Raw genomic sequence first — 10,102 nt, 5'->3', positions numbered from 1 at the left:
TAATCTAATTTATTAAATATTATTATTAAATCAAATAACAGTAATTCTTAAAGCAGACCAAACAGGAATAGGGAATGTAAACTATTTGTAGGATATGAGTCTAAGTAATACAGTCTATATTTGTCTTTTTAACAACCTTGTGTTTAAGTAAATATACTTTATGTTACAGAAAACGTCAGAAAGAGCATTTCATGTGCATCTGAACAGATCAAGGTGATTTGCATCTTCACCTTTCACAGCTGTCAAAATTCCAGATTCTCTGGTGACAAACAGAAACAGAGTTTCCTACTAACCCTAAACATGAGGGCAATAGGGCATCACACAAGTAGACTCAAATTCAAGTTATCCAATTCAAAAGTTGGCTTGAAGTGCAGAAAAAAATTTAAAACCACTTCAAGTTCCTTTAATAATCTTTGATTTTGGTTTGAAATTATTGCTCATCTGCAGCTTGCTTTTTATTTTATTTTGTTCTGGATGCATTAGATAGTTCTCAGCCTTTGGAACACAGAATTTTTGCAAAATAAATAAGAATTAAAGAACTAGAAATAAGCAAAACTTCTCTGCAATTCACCTTTATGTGGCTCCATCTCTGCAGCAGCTCAGTGCAGTTTGCACTGAATATGACCCTTCAATTCAGAGAAAATCCAACAATCAGAATTGCCATTTTTTTCTGGTTTAGTATCAAAACAGAATAGATTTTGTGTTGCTTTCCCCATGGCTGCATGGGGAAGAAAAGTGGGCAGTGATTTTCCTCCCTAGTTACACACAAGGGATTTCAGGCCAAATTTCACATCTTTGCATTCCTCTCCCAAGAAATTCTTGCTCCCTCCTGCTCCTCTCCTACCTCGTCTGAGAGAATTCTAAATCTGTGAAACAAAACTCCTTTTACTGTTTCCTTGGGGAAGTCGGTAGGCCTGTAATAAATCATTTATCCTGAATTGCATTCATCTCCCTTCCTTCTTTAATTCCAGTTCAGCAATGCTAAATCCCCCAACCACCTACCTGAATTAAAATTATATCTCTCCAAACTATTTGAGACTGTTTCCACCATGAAACACTGGAGAGGTTTTGTGAAACATCCTGATTTTAAAACACCGTGCCAGATAATTCATTGCTTTCATTTAGAGCATCTCAAAGATTTGGGATCAATTCTGAAAGTGAAGATTCCTAGGGAATTATTTTTTTTCCTGTAATAAAAAGGTTTCTCCAGATTTACCTGTCTATGAGTAGTGTTACTTTGGACATGACACAATTAAGATTAATTTTACAGATCTATACTATTAATTTCTTGCTTCTGCACCTATATGCAAGACTGCTTTCACCAGTTATCACATTATTTGCTTATCACAAATTCTTTAAAGAAACTCAACAGCAATGTCATATTTTTTTAGCATCTAAGGCAAACGTGAAATTCTGAGAATATTTTACAAAAACATATGTACAAACAGAAGCAGACAACAGAGTGGTTTTTGAGAATCTCAGAGTATTAACAAGGCTGAGAACATCTAAAAACTTCCCCTCTGGCAACAACAAACCTTACACAGCTCAAAAAGCCAAACTGCTTTATTGGCCACACTGGGCTGTTCATGGTCTGCATGCAGAAACTATTGTTTCTCTCCTAAATATGTTTAAAAGGCAAATAAATTCCTATGATTAATACAAGTGTGAGACTTTTAGAAAAATAGCAATAGTCTGATTGGATTTTGATAACTGATATGGGGATTTTTTCAGCACTGGAGTGTCACCTGCTTGCAGCTAATTAACCTGGACTGATGGAATGAGCGAATCTCAGAGGGTTTGGGCTGCATTGCAGAGCAACAGTTAGACACTAAATCTTTTTTTGTGGTAAATGTTTTCTTTTGGTCTCCCTTGCACTTATGAAATCTTCAAGGTGCTGTGTTCAGCAAACATCTCCAAACCTCAGTGCACTCATAATCGCATGAATGCAAAGGAGAACTTGTTGAATTTTAACATCTGTTGAAAAGGTTTCTCTTTCCTTTTAGGCAGAGGTTCACAACTGTTGCAAAAACCCCAGTGATGAGGAATTATTTTGCCACAGCTTTGCAGGCTGCCCTGTTTGTGTGTCTTACAGGGTATATTTATGAATAACTAATCATATTCATTCTCCGTTGTGCTTTTTATGAGTCTAATTAACTATGAGATTAATGTAATTTGTAACACTTAGAGTCAGGTAGCTCCACCCATCCCCAAGCAAAAGTTAAATTATATTCTTACAGAAGTTTAACAAAATTTAACTATATTCTTCTTATGTATTAGCCATGGATCACATAAGATATCCCATAAAATACACAAACAAAGTAGCTTGCAAAGCTGTGGCAAAATAAACTCATCACTGGGATTTCTGCAACAGTTTTTACCCTCTGCATAAAAGGAAAGAGCAACCTTTTCAACAGATGTTAAAATTTAGTGATTGCTCTTTTGCATTTATGCGATTATGAGCGCACTGAAATTTGGAGGTGTTTGCTAAACACGGCATCTTGGAGATTTCCTAACTGCAAGGGAGACCAAAAGAAAAAAATACTCACCACAAATAATAAAATATTTTGTATTAATAAAAAATATTTAGTGTACAACTGTTGCTCTGCAATGCAGTTCAAATCCTCTGAGGTTCTCCAAAATAGGGAAAATAAAGCCTTATGCATTTAAATGCAGAAAAAGGGAGGTAAATAAAAGCACAGCTCAGGTGAGGTGCACATGTGGACTGCAGGCATTTCAGACAGAACTACACAGGCACTTCAAGGAGTCTGAAAAGAATAAAAAATGAAACATAAACCCTACAGAACTGATTAGCTACGTGGAAAAAGCCTTTTAAATGTTTTTCATTTCCATTACGGATAGCAAAGTTCATGTGAAATGCAGATAAGCACGGTCATTTCTAAATGATTACAAAATGTCAAAAGATGCACATTATCATTTTTTATAATCATCATGCATTATTGCCATGCCATTATAAACTGCATTCACTATTAAAAGCTAAAATTTTCACAGAATACGAATTCCATTGATGGCATCTCCCACTGCAACAATTTCAAATAAATCAGCTTAAGTAGTGGAAGAGCAGCTAGGATTGCACTGATAGTATAACACCAGTGAATATTTTCACAAATGAGGAACTGGAATGACAATTTTTCCTTTCATCCATGGAATGAGGCTGTTTATACCAACACAGAGCCTGCGGTTGGACTAGAAAAAATAAAAAACATAAATTAACACGTTTTGGAGGACAAAAACTTACTGCTGATTAAGACCAACCTCTTTATGAAAATGCAAGGTTTTTAAAATGGCATTTGGAAGAAATGGTTACCAAATGTGAAACAGCCATTTTCTAGATCATTTTCTACACCTTCCCTCCTCTTTATCTCATTTTGCAGCCCTGTCACCTTCTCCTCCTCCCTGTCTCGCCTGGAGGGCCTTGCCCAGCCCTGGCAGGTGAAGGGAAGCAGCAGAACAAGCCCCTTGTTTAGTGGCAGAACTGTAGAAATTATTGGAGGAGATAAACTCTTTGTGCTTTTGCACAGCCCACACAAGCATTAGCTTAAAATATCACTGTAATGTATTTTTCAGTGTCACTTGCTGTTTATTCTGCTTAATGATCCTTCTCATTCTTTGTCGTGTGTGCACAGAATTTCAATTCTGCTTTGGTAACTCGTCATGGTGAGAATATGCAGTTTGGTGGCTACAATTATTAGGCTAATAAATAATGTCCTGTATTGAAGCTCTATTACTGCCTTCCTTAGGATTTAAATATATTAGCATATTAATAATAACATAGGCAGTTAAATCCACTTTAATTCAGACACTTGAATTCAAGCTGGTGTCCAATAAAGTTCCTCCAACACACAAATTGTACAAGCTGGCTACAAGATCTCACTTTGATGAATTAGCACGCAATCAAATGTGGCTAAGCTGTAATTAACAGCTGATCAATTAAAATACACAGGAATAGCACTGCAGAATCCATGGGGATCATTCAGCAGCTCAAACCATCACCCCCTCAGCCTAACACCCTTGACATGACTTCTCACCATCTACACATATTACAGGAACAAACATCCTGGTGAATCACCCAATTACATTTAGAAATATTAATTTAGAAATAGTCACAAAATGGAAATTAAAAATAAAGGGTGGTAAGGGAGCATCCTATCACAGTCAGTGCCCTTGAAAGCATTGCTGTTGCAGTAAGGTAGAAAAATCATAAAGAAAGGTTTCATAAAATTAAAGCTGCTCTCCTGGAATCAGTGGCTGGCCTTGTCAAAGCCAGAATTTTGCAATGTGAGAGCAATCCTGGTGGGAGCAGCTCGTTAACATAACAATCTATTCCTGGGTGAAAAGCAACTTACAACTGTATAAACTGGTTTTTACACCATCAGACAGAAAAATGAAAACTGTCTGTCACAAACAACTGTCCCTGCACATACACACCAAGGGTTTGAGTGAGCTATCAATGCAGAATAACAACTTGTTAATAACCAATTAAGTAATTGGCAAAAAACTACTGACCAATTGCAGTCCCACACAAGGTCTGTAAAACTGCATAAAGATGAGTTTTGTGAATAAAGAATTGGCTTTTCCACCATGAGGGAAATGGAGGCTGTGTGATTTATTCCCATACAATGCCATCACTGAAATTATTTCTTTTGGAGTCACCTCCAGCTGCTGTCATCACTGGTCTCACAGAGGAGCCACCACCCGGTGTGGCTCTAGGTCAATGCTGCTGGGAATGCAGCTGGAGCTCTGTCACCATTCCAGAGCCAGGGCTGTGAATAATTCAGGAGTACAGAGCTGAAATAGAAAGTATTGAACTGGGGATAACCTACAGCTTCTATTTGTTCCATCTGATAAGGGAACACCCTCATTTGCTGCTCGTTGATGTCTCCACAGAGAAGCGAAAACCATAAAATGTGCTTTTTTTCTTATCTCTTATCCAAAATAAGGTCTAACTTCCCTAAAAGCTGGAAGGTGGGATACAGATTTAAGGCATTCAGGAAGAAGAATGAGTGCTATTGATCACTTCTGCAAAACAGGAGCTCCCAGCTCCTGGGGCATTTCAGCTGCTCCCGTACAGAGAGGTCATTTTCCTGAGCTCAGAAGTTGCTGGGGACAAAATAAATCTCCCTGGTCCAGGATGGAGCAGCCTGCAGTGCAGCACCTGCAAGGACACAGCACGATTTTCATCTCCCAGTGCTTCACTGCATCCCACAGAAGGATATGTTGCTGTGTAAAAATATGTTCTCTCACATATGGCCAGTCTGTCACAGAAATCCCTTCCTGACTAGAACACGCAAGGAGACAGGACCAAGGCAAGAAGAAAACACACAAATTTCAGTATTTACCAACTTTTATGCTCATTTTTATTTCAATTACCTTGACAGCTATTCTAGCAAGAATCAATTTGTAGATTGATACTAACTACTCCTGCTAATAAATAAATAAGAGCAGGATGATCTTGTGTGTGGTGATGGCTGAGGTGCCTTCAGCAACAGGTCTGGAGGAGACACCTGGAAATAGCCAGCTATTCTCTGTCCTTGCTGGAACAGACACTGGAAATAGCCAGCCACATCTCTGTCCTTGCTGCAAAACAATCCCTTGGACACAGATGAGCCACAGTCACAAAAAAACTTGTGGGGATGAGGGGCAAAGCTGTGCTACCAAAATGTAACACACAGTGCAAATCCCCTAACGCTCCCAAGCGGCTGCACAGCACAACCTCATCAAAGCTGAGGAGAAGGGCTGTGTGCCACCCCTCACCCCTGGGGTTTGTTCAAAATGAATATTTTCCAATCCAGAGCAGGATCTCCAGGAGGTAATTCAGATCTGGTAGAGAAACAGAGGACACCTGGTGGTGTTTAGTTGTTAGCATATAAAAACAGCAATCCAAGTCAGATGTGTGAGCAGCTGCACCAGCGACAATTACCAGAACCCATGCTTTAAATAAATAAAAGATGGAGAGATGGAGAATTTCAAATAGTGCAATCACAGAAATTTCAAACAAACAACACGAGTTGCTGATTCCAGATGCTGCCACTACTCCATGAAAATGAATTTTTTAACGGTTACAGGCAAGAAACAACTCCACACTCACAGGAGTCTGCCACCTCCACCAAACAGACACATGCTGTGGGAAAGTAGGACAGATTCCCCACTGCTGCACAAGCCAAGGGCACAAAGTTGTCAATTTTGCTGGGGAAAGATCCACGGAGGAAGAGCAGAGGATTGAGCAGACTGTGGGGCAGCAAAGGCAGCGTCAGTGAGGCACCCAGCACCTCCCAAACCTCAGCATTCCCCAGCTGCACAGAGAGGCACGCAGCAGAGCTGTGCCCAGCTCCAGGCTGCCACCAGCTCGTGAGTACTCACATTCCCATATTAAGTTAGTGAAGCTATTATTTTAATTGAAAATGCTGTTATTAAGATAACTCTGTGCAGACCCAAACTGGAATTTTCTATTGTGCAATAGATACAGCGAGCTGCAAATGTCAAACTCTGTGAGACTCCTTCCCGCTAAGGAGCTGGACAGCACAGAGGTAGCAAGGCAGAAAAAAAATTACACATGCATTGATGTGAGGGCTATTCAAAGTGTGCATTTTATTGCCAAAAAAATGAAATAAAGGCTCAAGGTCACACTCCTGTCATGCTCTCTGTAGTAAGTATTAGAACTTGCTTGGCTGGGAGGGAGTGAATAAAAGCAAAAGACTGTGCAATATGCAGAATGCTGTTTCCTTCCTTACACAACTTTAATGCATGGATCCCTCACAGCCAAGATTTTAAGTGTGAAAATTCTGTTAAAAAAACCCCAAACAAGTACTTTTCCCTTTTGAACCAGCACTGTCAACAGAAGAAGAGATCTCATCTCTCCTGCTGATACCAACACAAACATGTGTGGTGAAGCACACAGTGACCTGGTTAAAACCAGACTGGTTTAACAAGCCCCGAGCACCCCAAACAGTTGGTTTGATCCCACACCAATTCCCCAATCTGTTCTGATCTGCAGCCACGCAAACACCTACACTGATAGAAGCAGGGAGAGAAAACTGCTCCCTTCATCAGCAGTGCTGGCTGAGAGCGAAAATCAGACTGAAGACCTTCTGGTGTTTGTAGGCTTTCTTACCAAAGTTAGCACAGCAAAACTTCCACTGAAAAACAGATTAGAGGCCAAGTTCAGAATCAGTATGAGACGTAACAGAGCTTTACATAAACTTTCAGATGAGCTCTGAGCTTCATCCCAGATGACAATTCATCTCCACACTGCCTGTGCTGCTGGAAACAAAATCAATTTAAAAGTCTGCAGTAGATGCAAGGAACAAACTTTAGACTTAGCTTAAAATACATGAAAGTCAGCTAAGGAAGAATAGCAAAGAACAAGTTGAAAAACAGAGCCTTTAAGTTTTTTGAACAAAATCCACCTTGGAAGTCTCAATGAGAGAACTTGAGCTATCAAGGTAAAGGTGGAGATGGACTATTCTGCAATATTTGAGCAACTTCTTCCCTTTATAGATAGAAAATCTATATTAGATTTTCTCTAATACAAATATCCAAGGAAAAACGTCCCAGGTATCATACCCTCTCAAAAGTTTGCTTTGTTACTTTAATTCCTAATGTCAGCCAAGAGTATAACTTTCTTATGAAAGGTTACCTGCCTGTTAATTTTCAAAGAATCTTCCCCTTTTTTATTATTTATTAGAACGAGTGTATTCTAGTTTCATACTATCCATAACAATATATATAAAGGCCTTCAGCTTCTATTTTGATTTAATAAAATTAGACTTCTTTATAGCAGCAAAGGTAAATAGAATTTAGAAAACAAACTTGACCAGTAAGTTAGTATAAATATTTCAAAGGTTTTGAATGAAGTTTTTAAATACCAGCCAAAAAGAGCCAGCCAAGCAATACCAGTTACTTATATCACCAAAATGTTTCTGTAGAGTTAGATCATTCTCTAAAAAGTGATGCAAAATCTTTGGCCAACCTAAGAAACAGAAAAAACTTAAAATATAAGCTCAAAAAATCTGCTGTTTTTATATTGTGTGACATGAAGTATTTAAGTAATAATTATTAATTATAGTTTATTTATATATATACATATATATGCATATAATATACATAATATATGTATACTTAATATATTGATGTAGCATTTAATATCAGTGTGTTATTAATATCTTTAATAACTAAAATATTTTTAATAACTAAAATACTTTTCTTTTAAAGAAAGAACAAGGTCCATGATCTGACTTATGAGCAGCTAAATCAGTTCAGAGACATTACTGGGCAATGAATCACAGTCCTGGGGGAGAACAAAAGTCTCCAAACTCCAGCCATAATTTCACCTTTGGGACCTTATTATTCAGAATAATAAAAATTCATTAGCTATAATGTGGTTATTTCTAATATAAACACATTCCTCCTAGCATGCTATGGCTTCTCCTCTGAAAGTCAATATTCAGAAGGGTCTCTCTGGCTGCATCATTTGATGTAGAAAAGCTCAGAAAAGTAGAGCTCTGGTGCAGTTTTATGGTGGAACCTGCCTCACATTATTAAAGTTTTAGATTGTTTGCCAATACAAGGATTGTTCTCTTGCTTCAGGTGCTCTCTCCCAAAATTCCCACTGCACCATTTGTCATATGTTTATCTGTCTTCAGAATAATAATTGTATAGATGGTGGCTTAGCTGTCTATATCAAACTTTCTCGGGTGTAACAAAGTTACAGAACATTTCATATTTATTTTCATCAGATACTATGAGCCCAGTGATGTCTAAAAATCTTACTGTGTTTGGAATTTAGCGAGAGCATAAATTTATCTCCGGCTGCCAGCCTTCCCTCAGACCTCAGGTAGGGAATTTTGAAAGCCATAAACCACAGGAAGATAAAATGTGATTTTTGGGTACCAGATGCAGGCAAGTGTAAAATCATGAGGGAACAAGACACGCTTCAATTTCATGAGGCCCATTTATACATTTAGCACTCACACAGAGCCCAGACAGGTTTATTGTGTAGGACTTGAACGTTCAAACCAAGGCAGGCTCAGCACGAGGAGAGCGTGAGACAGCCCTGAGCACAGCCACGATGATTAAACGCTGTGGGTTTGTGTTTGTGTTCCCTGGGGGATGTGTGAAGAACTGGAACGCCGGCAACAAGTCCTGAGGAAAGCCTCGGAACAGAATTAAATGTGAATTTATTAAAAAAAAAAATTAAAAGAAAGAGGAGGAAAAACAATTGAAGAAGGGGTGCAGAATTGTAATGACCTAAATAAATTAAGATGAAGCAGCGGTGGGGGGGAAGACTAAATGTTAGGCCTGCATGGTGAGCATCACCTCATTGTGCTTGGTTTGGTGGGACAGCACAGTTTGGGGGGACCCTGAGGGGACAGTGAGGGGACATTCAGAGAAGCCTGAAGGGACCATGAAGGGACAGTGAGGGGACATTCAGGGAAGCCTGAAGGGACCATGAAGGGATAGTGAGGGGACCCTGAGGGGAAGCTGGGGGTACCCTGTGAGGAGCACTGGGGGGACCCTCAGGGAAGCCTGAAGGGACCCCAAGGGGACAGTGAGGGGGCAATGAGAGGATACTGGGGGTAGCCTGTGGGGAGCACTTGAGGATACCATGAAGGGACAGTGAGGGGACAGTGAGAGGACCTTCAGAGCAGCCTGAAAGGATTGTGAGGGGACAATGAGGGGACAATGAGGGGACCTTCAGAGAAGCCTGAAGGGACCATGAAGGGATAGTGAGGGTACCCTGAGGGGACACTGGGGGTACCCTGTGAGGAGCACTGAGGGGACCATGAAGGGACAGTGAAGGGACAGCGAGAGGACCTTCAGAGAAGCCTGAAGGGACAGTGAGGGGACAATGAAGGGACCTTCAGGGAGGCCTGAAGGAACCATGAAGGGATAGTGTGGGGACCTTGAGGGGATTCTGGGGGTACCCTGTGAGGAGCACTGTGAGGACCCTCAGGGAAGCCTGAAGGGATCCTGAGGGGATAGTGAGGGAACACTGAGAGGAGCACTGAGGGGACAGTGAAGGGGCAATGAGGGGACACTGAGGTTATCATGAGCGAAGCACTGAGGGGACACTGAGTGGAGCACC

This window comes from Zonotrichia leucophrys, chromosome 12 (genome assembly GCF_028769735.1).
Source record: "Zonotrichia leucophrys gambelii isolate GWCS_2022_RI chromosome 12, RI_Zleu_2.0, whole genome shotgun sequence".
Lineage (NCBI taxonomy): Eukaryota > Metazoa > Chordata > Aves > Passeriformes > Passerellidae > Zonotrichia > Zonotrichia leucophrys.
This window is presented reverse-complemented; position numbering follows the sequence as displayed.